We start from the raw sequence: 8,185 nt of genomic DNA, 5'->3' as shown, positions 1-8,185 counted from the left end.
CTCTCTGGCCCAACATTAGCCCAACGTCACTCTGTCTTGGCCTACATGAGCCTCTGTAGGAACTACATTAGTCCTTTATCCCTCTGCCTCACCCACGCTGGCCCTCTAAGGCACTGCACAGCTCCTGGCTGCCTCTGTGTGAGCCCTGGTTGGCTTTGCCTGAACCCTTGGCTGCTTCTGCATCCCTCTCTCTGGCTATTGCATTAATCCTCCCAATGATATCGTTGCCTCTTTGCCTCTATATTCACTGCCCCTCAGCTACAACTCTGATCACTCTCTCAACTTTCTCAGCTAACCCAGCCCCAGAAAGTCGAAATCTTAATCACTTCGGTGTGTTCTCCAAGTGACCCTCAAGCCTCCTCTTATACTTTTCTCGTTGACAAATCAACAGTGGAGGTTAAGTCCCTAATCAATGGCTAAGATTTGATCTAGCTTGATCCATGACTTTTGGACCATTCTAACACAGTTTTATATTAATTCACATTAATATTTTATTTTTCCTAAGTTTAGACTTCGGGACCGCATCAAAAATATTAATTATTTTAATATCTCCCAAACTGTTTATAATCTTCCCAAACTCTTTCTGGGTATTGGAGATCTCATGCGCCTTATCCTCTCCACTAATTTATGTGGCTAGAGCACATCGAATGCTACGCCAAATCAACACTCCTCACTAAGTAACACCGTGATCATCTGACATTGGTCCTTGTGTTGATGCTAGGCCTGCTGCCTATCATCTGAACTGCTGCATCCTGTACTGCTATCCATGGCGCTGCCGCTGCCACTACTGCATCTATACTACAACTCCTACTCATCCTGTTGCATCGTGCTGCCCATAGCACTATCACTGCTAACTGTTGCACTGCAACCCAGTTACTGAGAAGTAAGTAACTGATCTCCCAACTCTGACATCTCTGTCAGGTTAGAGACACCCATGATGCTGAAGCTCCCTCTTTCACTGATAAGTGCTCCCTCTTTGACCTATATACTACTGCAAAAACTCCCTGCATCTCGCACCATTTCACACCTCTTTGTGCCATCCTGCACTAGTGCAACATTGTCATGTTTCTCGCACTGTTGCCTCATGATGTCCTAGGAATCCTGCACTATATCTCCCTCTATCAATTCATCCACATCAGCCTCTGCTAACATCTGCTAGTACTTCTACTCCTCTTCGGGGCTCCCATAGCAAGGTCTAATCCAAGAGGCTGGGTACCTCGAGGATCCTGCCCCTCATCGCTTGTAGTCTGTCTAATTATAGCTCGATGTCTCCCCACTTCCTCTCAAGTAGTGTGTGTGCCCTCATGGCACAGTCGTCTGTCTTTAGGACTCATTATTTTTTAGATCCCTGGCCCTTACCCTCATCTACCACCACATTAGATGAGGGGACAGTTGGTGGAGTGGCATGTCCTATGTCTGTACGTAGCAGAAATTACTTATAAGTCTATTATTACCTTTGCAGAGTCTGATCCGACTCCTTTTTCACTAGAGGAGATTGATGGGGATGTGGCTTCGGCCTGGAATCTAGATTCGACTTTTGATAAGGATTTCTTAGATACTGTCTTTCCATTTGAGGAAGTAATTCTAGAAGAAATGATGGGTGTTGAAAGACCATGGAATGATTTGCATCATCGTTCGTATTTCCTCCCTCATTTGCGGGAAGTAGAATCAAGTTTGTCAAGTCCTTCTACTACTGATGTTCATGCAGTTTTAAACCCTTTGGCCCCAGCACAATTTTATGTCGAAGGTAACATGTTTGTTATCTCACAAACTGATCTAGTGAACATCTCTAGGAATCCCAACATTATTGAAAATGTGTTCATTGGAGCTGATTGTTCCCCTCAAGAAATTCAAACTTTTACTGATCTAAGAGTTTCATGATGTGTTCGCTTGGTCTTATGAGGAAATTCCTGGAATAGATCCATCTATAGTCCAGCATGAGATCAAGGCGTACAGAAATGTAAAACCTATTCATTAGAAACTTCAACTGACAAATCCTATAAAAGCAGCAAATATCAAAGCTAAAGTCGAGACGTTTCTTAAGGCGGGTTTCATATACCCCGTTCCTTTAACTGAGTGGGTCTCTAATCCAGTCCCCGTAGACAATAAGCAAGGAACATTCGATGTATGCATTGGATTTAGGGACCTAAATAAGGATTTTCCTAAGGATAATTACTCCATGCCATTTATTGATCATATTATTGATGAATGTGCAGGTAATGAGATTTTTTCATTTATGGATGAATTTTCTGGTTATAATGAAATTACTATCCGTCCAGAAGATCAACACAAGAGAAATTTTATTTGTCCCTTGGGTACATTTGCATACAAAAATATGCCTTTTGGCCTAAAAAATGTTGGAGCTACTTTTCAACAGGCCATGTCATATGCTTTTCACGATATCAAGCACATTATTAAGGCCTATCTGGATGATTTGGTTGCTCATTCTTGAAAGAGAATTGATCATCCTAAACATCTTCGATTGATTTTTGAACGATGTCATTTTTATAAAATCTAGTTGAATCCGAATAAGTGTGTTTTCACCGTCACATCCGGTCAGTTGTTGGGATTCATCATATTGATAGAGGGGATTCATGTAGATCCCTTCAAGGTTGAGGCAATACTTCAATTTCCTCCCCCGTCCTCTATACGTCAACTTCAGAGTCTCCAAGGAAAAGAAAATTTCTTGAGGAGATTTATAGCCAATTATGCCGAGATCACAAAAGGATTTATGAGATTTCTTAAGAAAGGAGTCTTATATTTATGGGATGATTTCACGCAACGATATTTTGATGCATTTGAAAAAATAATTAGCCTCTGCTCCTTTGTTGAGTCCACCTGATTATAGCAGATATTTCCTCTTGTATCTCATTGTGGGAGAATCAACTATTGGTATGGTTCTGGTTGTTATCACTCTGATATTTCCTTTGAAGTAATAAGAAGGAAAAACCAAAGGTAACCACTATCCTCTTTTGGAGATCAAGACCTAGCCTTCCTGATGCTTAGAGAGGTCTCTCTCTTTAAGATTTAACTTTTTTTTAGTTAAGATGTTTTAGGCTAGCTATGATTGTTCTAAGGGGTTTTTGATTTTGTTTGAGATTGGGTGGTGGGATCTGCTTAGACAGAGGGATAAATTGATGTCCTTTAGAACATTGGGCTATGGAGTCAACTAATAAGGAAGAAAAACTAGATTAAATCACCAAAGGGGATGTTCCAAGGGCAAGATAGCAGAGTGTATTTCAGATGTTTGAGACAGAGGGGTGAAAGGGTTTCACTCGAGGTGAGAGAGCAGTTAAGGGTTCTCAGACCTGGATAGTGAATGATGAAAGAAGGGGTAATTGAAATTAAAGGGCAGTTAAGAATCCTTTAACCTGGATTATTCATGAAATCAATCTAAACCAAAGAGCGATTAAGAAATATTTAATTTAAATATCAGAAGAAAACATTCAAATGCTTAATTGTTAAAACAGAGTGTGATTTAAACAAGTTCTGAAATATTATTCTAGTTATAGCATTTAGATTGAAACACATACAAGATTATGAATAACTTTGAGAAAAATGACAATGACACAAGAAAATACTTGTCTGAAATTCGCTCAACACATGAATCCTTGGAAAAGTCTGATCTTTATTAATCAATCCAGCTTGCTGGCTCATCAACTGATACAATAACCTTCTGGGTCTTCTTGATCAAAAAGTCTATAGAAATGTCTAATAGAATCCACTCTACATACTTCGAATTGTGAAGTACTTATACAAAAATTTATTACAAATATCTCAAACTAATTTGAGATTTAATCTAGGAAATAAAGCTATCTTCTTGCAAGAAGATAGAGACAACTATTGAAATGTTTCATGCTGTCCCTTTTATTTTGGTACTTCTGGCTTTTATGGTTTGATTTTTAGCCCTTTATGATGCTTTGTTGTTTGATCTTTCACGCTGGAAGCTTCATTTACTTTGGGCTTTCATCTGATACACTCTGACTCTGATACACTATCTTCATCCTTTTACCATGTTGTTTTACTTTCACTGTACACTAACCTTTTTACTGCATATTTCTATAGTAAATCAATCAATTTCTCCCATGTTTCAGCATCAGGTAATTAGATTTTTAGCATCCTCCTATATATTTCATCTACCTTGGTGTATTTGGCAAAAGTAGGCTTATTGATAAACAAGTGTTTTACCTCATGTTGGAGGTAAAACAAGTTTTCAAATGTTTCGTAGAGTACTTTTCTCGTTGGCAATGCCTTCGTTGATGATTTATTGACCTGATCATTGGCTACCTCTTTGATTTTCCTGTTGTAATCTTCCTGAGTCATGAGCTTGTCATTTATTACTAAGGGATTGGGTAATCCATTTTTTCTCAAAATTTGGAACTTACCCATAAATCTATCAATGGCTACCTGCATATTCTGACACTTGTCCTCGAAGTTTTGCATTAATTTTCTCTTGGAGAGGACCTTTCTCACCTCCAAAATTGTCTCTGTTCTGTCCTCTATTTCCAATTCTTGAAGCTCATACTTATTATTGTTGTTAAGGAACTGGATAATTTTGGTAGATTCTTCTGGCATTTCTCCTAATTCTTCCTTTACTCTTTGGATGGCCTCTGTAGCCATCTTTATTAAATCTATTTGCTCAAAAATAACCTAAATGGATGGCCAAATATCATTGACAGAGTCAACGATATTGGCCCATAGTAGTTCCTTAGCTTGCCCAAGGGGTTCCTTTAGTGTTAGGTCCTTCTCCATGGCTTTCAATTTCTCACTCATCCTGGCAAATTTTTGTACTTCTTCTTTGTGCATGATTTTGGAAAGATTGTAATCAATTTCCAAGCTTGTCACCTTTTCTTTGAGCTTATTCATCTCTGTTGTCTGTATGGAAATTGCTTCCATAGATTTAACCAAATTTGCTGCTTCTTCATTTGATGTACCCGTTGCTGAAGTAGATTCTGTTAAACCAGTTGTGCTGTGGCCATTTGAGCTATGGGAGCCAATGAGGCTGCCAATGTGGAAGGAACAACAGTGGTTACTACTGGGATGACACTCATTGAGCTAGTGCTAATATCAATTTTCTTAAATTGGATTAGGCTATCCAATTCCTTTTCTGTCTCCGTCAACTGGTCATTTAGTTTGAGGACTAAGTCCATCAACTCTTCATGCCTAGTTTGGTTTTCCAAGACTTCCTATGTCTGGGGGTGCTGCAACTGAGGTATTTTCAACTGTTTCTTGAGTGCTGCAATGTCATCATTCTTCTTTTTGATCAACTGTTCAGTAGCTTTGATGTTTTTGGGATCATGTCCTAATTCAATCACCAAGTCTTCTAGAGACTTGATTTTGGTGTCTTTGGCCCGTGAGGAGGCCTTCTCCAACTGATATTTTGCTGAAATGTTGTTCAATGAATTCTGTAACTGATGGGAAACTATGGCTTTTCCTATAAGGGTGAAGTAAATCATTTCTCCGCCTATTTGTGAAATTCAATTTGGTCAATGGGATGAATATCCCTTGCCAATACCTCAAAATCAATATTCTTGAAATCTATTGATGTTCTTGGCTGTTGTACAGTTGGATTTATGAAGGAAATTTGCATCTCCTCTTCCTTGATGTCAAAAGCTAACATCAACCTAGTTTGATTGGTGGGTGTAAGTTTGAGATACCATGCATAACACTGTACCTTTAGTTTCTCATTTCTCATTTTGATTTCTTTGAATCTGTCCTTAATTTCCTTATCTCTATCAATAGGCCTACTAAATGAGGAGACTTCTACACTGAGCTTCCTTTCCAACATTTGAGTTGGTGAAGTAGATGGTTCCTGTGTTTCCTCAGATGGAGTTGTGCCCTTGCTCATGTTTAATTCAATATCAATTATTTTTATTGAGCCTTCTATGTCTTTTTGTTTTGAAACAGGATTAAGTATTGGCCTTTTTCTCTAGCTGGCTTCATATTGTACATTAGATGTCTCCATACCTGAACTGGAGGCTCCCTCTCTGTTCCTTTTGGGATTCTTTTCCTCATTTTGAGGAGTCTGCAAAATAGTAGTGGTACTCATGGTTCCTTCGTGCTCTGGTACCTGTAGGAATGAGATTTCATCAAGCTATCTCTCTAAATCAAACAAGGTATTTTCAACATCTACCTTTGTACTATCCCTATCTATGAGAGTGTTTTCCAACCCCTTAGATTGATTGGAATATCTTTCGATCTCTGGTATGGGGTTATGAATGTAAGGTCCCAATTTGAGCTTTTGTCTTAGTTTGGTAATGAACCCTTGGGGGTCATACCTCCACATGAAACTGCTCTGAAACTTCATTTGTTGCAGAATTTGATTTGTTTCCTGCCCTGCTTCTCTAGAATTGCAAATTAAAGGGCCTAATTGATTTTCAACTTTGAATTGAGTTCTTTTCTTGGTTGAGACAAAGTTGAATTCATCAGAGTTCATTATATTCCTATAATACTCTAGAGAAAATAACCTCATGGGGAGGTATTTGGGGAATTTGTATGGGGCAAGCTGGCAACCATAGATTCTTATTTCGGTGTGCTTTTGGTAAAGGTACCAATATTCCACCTTACTTTGCTTGGACAATTGGAGCACTCTTTTGATCTCTTGGCTTATTCTGGGTGGAGGAATTCCTGTTAGCATGGTCATGACTGGATGGACAAAAGAGTAAATGAAGTCTATGTAGGTGTATGGTGATGAATATCTATGGAACAATGGTGTCCAAAATATAACAGACCTGGGTTGGCCTTTAGCATCCAACTTTTGGATGGTGAAGGGAAATCTGTCTGACTGATAATACAAAAACATGTGGTATAGTACAAATGAGTATTTGAGTACTCTTTCATTGTGCATTCTCGTAAATTGTTTATGCATCCTTTCAACTACAAATTGGGCATAATAGTACAAAGTAGCAAGAGGCTTTCCTGTGGTGAAAATGGACATGAAGGCCAGGATGAGCTCATCAACAAATTCATTAGTGGTACAACCCAAAATACATGATATCATGGTTATAATTTTATTTCCCCTTTCAGAGAAAATGGTAAAAACATATGGAGGGGCATCTTTAGGAATGTGCTGCTCTTCTACAATGAAAGTTTGGAATATTTGGGCTAATTTTGATGGACTCAATTTGGTGTACAGGTCTAACAAATCCCCAATGGAGAGTGGGGTCAGGTTTGGACCTGGTTGGACTTGCAATATCTCATTGATTGACTTAACTGTAATGGTAAACAAGACTTTTTGGTCAGGGGACATTATAGCTCTCTGGCTGGGAATGTAATAGGCATGGCACATATGGAAAATCTCAGGAAAAATATGTACTTGTGGAAACTGGTATTTGGGCAAATTGGAGTCCCAAAGGACAATGTCATCAGAATGGTTTTGATATCTATCCTTACTCAAACAATGAATTTTGAGCTAGAGTTGATAGGAACTTGTGTCTCTGATTTGAAAATCCCTGTCAGCCAGGGGGAGGTGGTCAAGGTCCAAATGGGGAGTTGTGATAGGTCTGACATCCATGGCGATGGGGGCAGCCATAATTTAGTTCTTGTGGATTTGAATTAGGAAATACTAGTTTATTCAGAGGTTTTGAAGGAAACTCGGAAACTTTCAGAAGGGTTTGGGTGTGTGCTTTAAATTTAAAGTAATTTCAATTAATTTTACTTAATTAAAATACTTTTAAAGACTGAACATTTTCAAATTTGAAAGGGTGTCTGGTAATTTGTTTTCAAATACCTGGAATTTGGGTGAATTGACTTCAAATTCGGTGTTCTTGGCAACTGCAGAAGTTTGAATGGCTTTGGTACAGATTGAGAGCTTGATTGGGGTCTCTGCAACTTCTTTAGGAATGGAATTTGAGGTCAATTGGTGATTTCAGTGTTTGCAGGTGTCGCAATGGTTTGCAGAGGCTCACAAAGAAAATGAGAGAAAAAGGCGAAATAGGGCTTCTCGGCCTTTTTATTAAGAAACGACCACTTTTTTGTGGGAAAGTGCAAATGAAGAGTGGGTGGTTTTTCGGGTTTCGCGGGGAGGTGGTTTCACAAGCCATCACATCACTTTTATGGAGGAGGCAGTATTTTGGAGGGGTAACCCGATCTATGCCAGCGCTTGACACATAGCAGATGGGGGGCTGGGGTAAACCACTTTATCGAGCAGGTAAAGGTCGGCCATCGGGTGAACTCGATATGGTTG

This window comes from Pinus tabuliformis, chromosome X (assembly GCF_031772625.1).
Source record: "Pinus tabuliformis cultivar Carrire ecotype Pingquan chromosome X, CPIR1, whole genome shotgun sequence".
Lineage (NCBI taxonomy): Eukaryota > Viridiplantae > Streptophyta > Pinopsida > Pinales > Pinaceae > Pinus > Pinus tabuliformis.
This window is presented reverse-complemented; position numbering follows the sequence as displayed.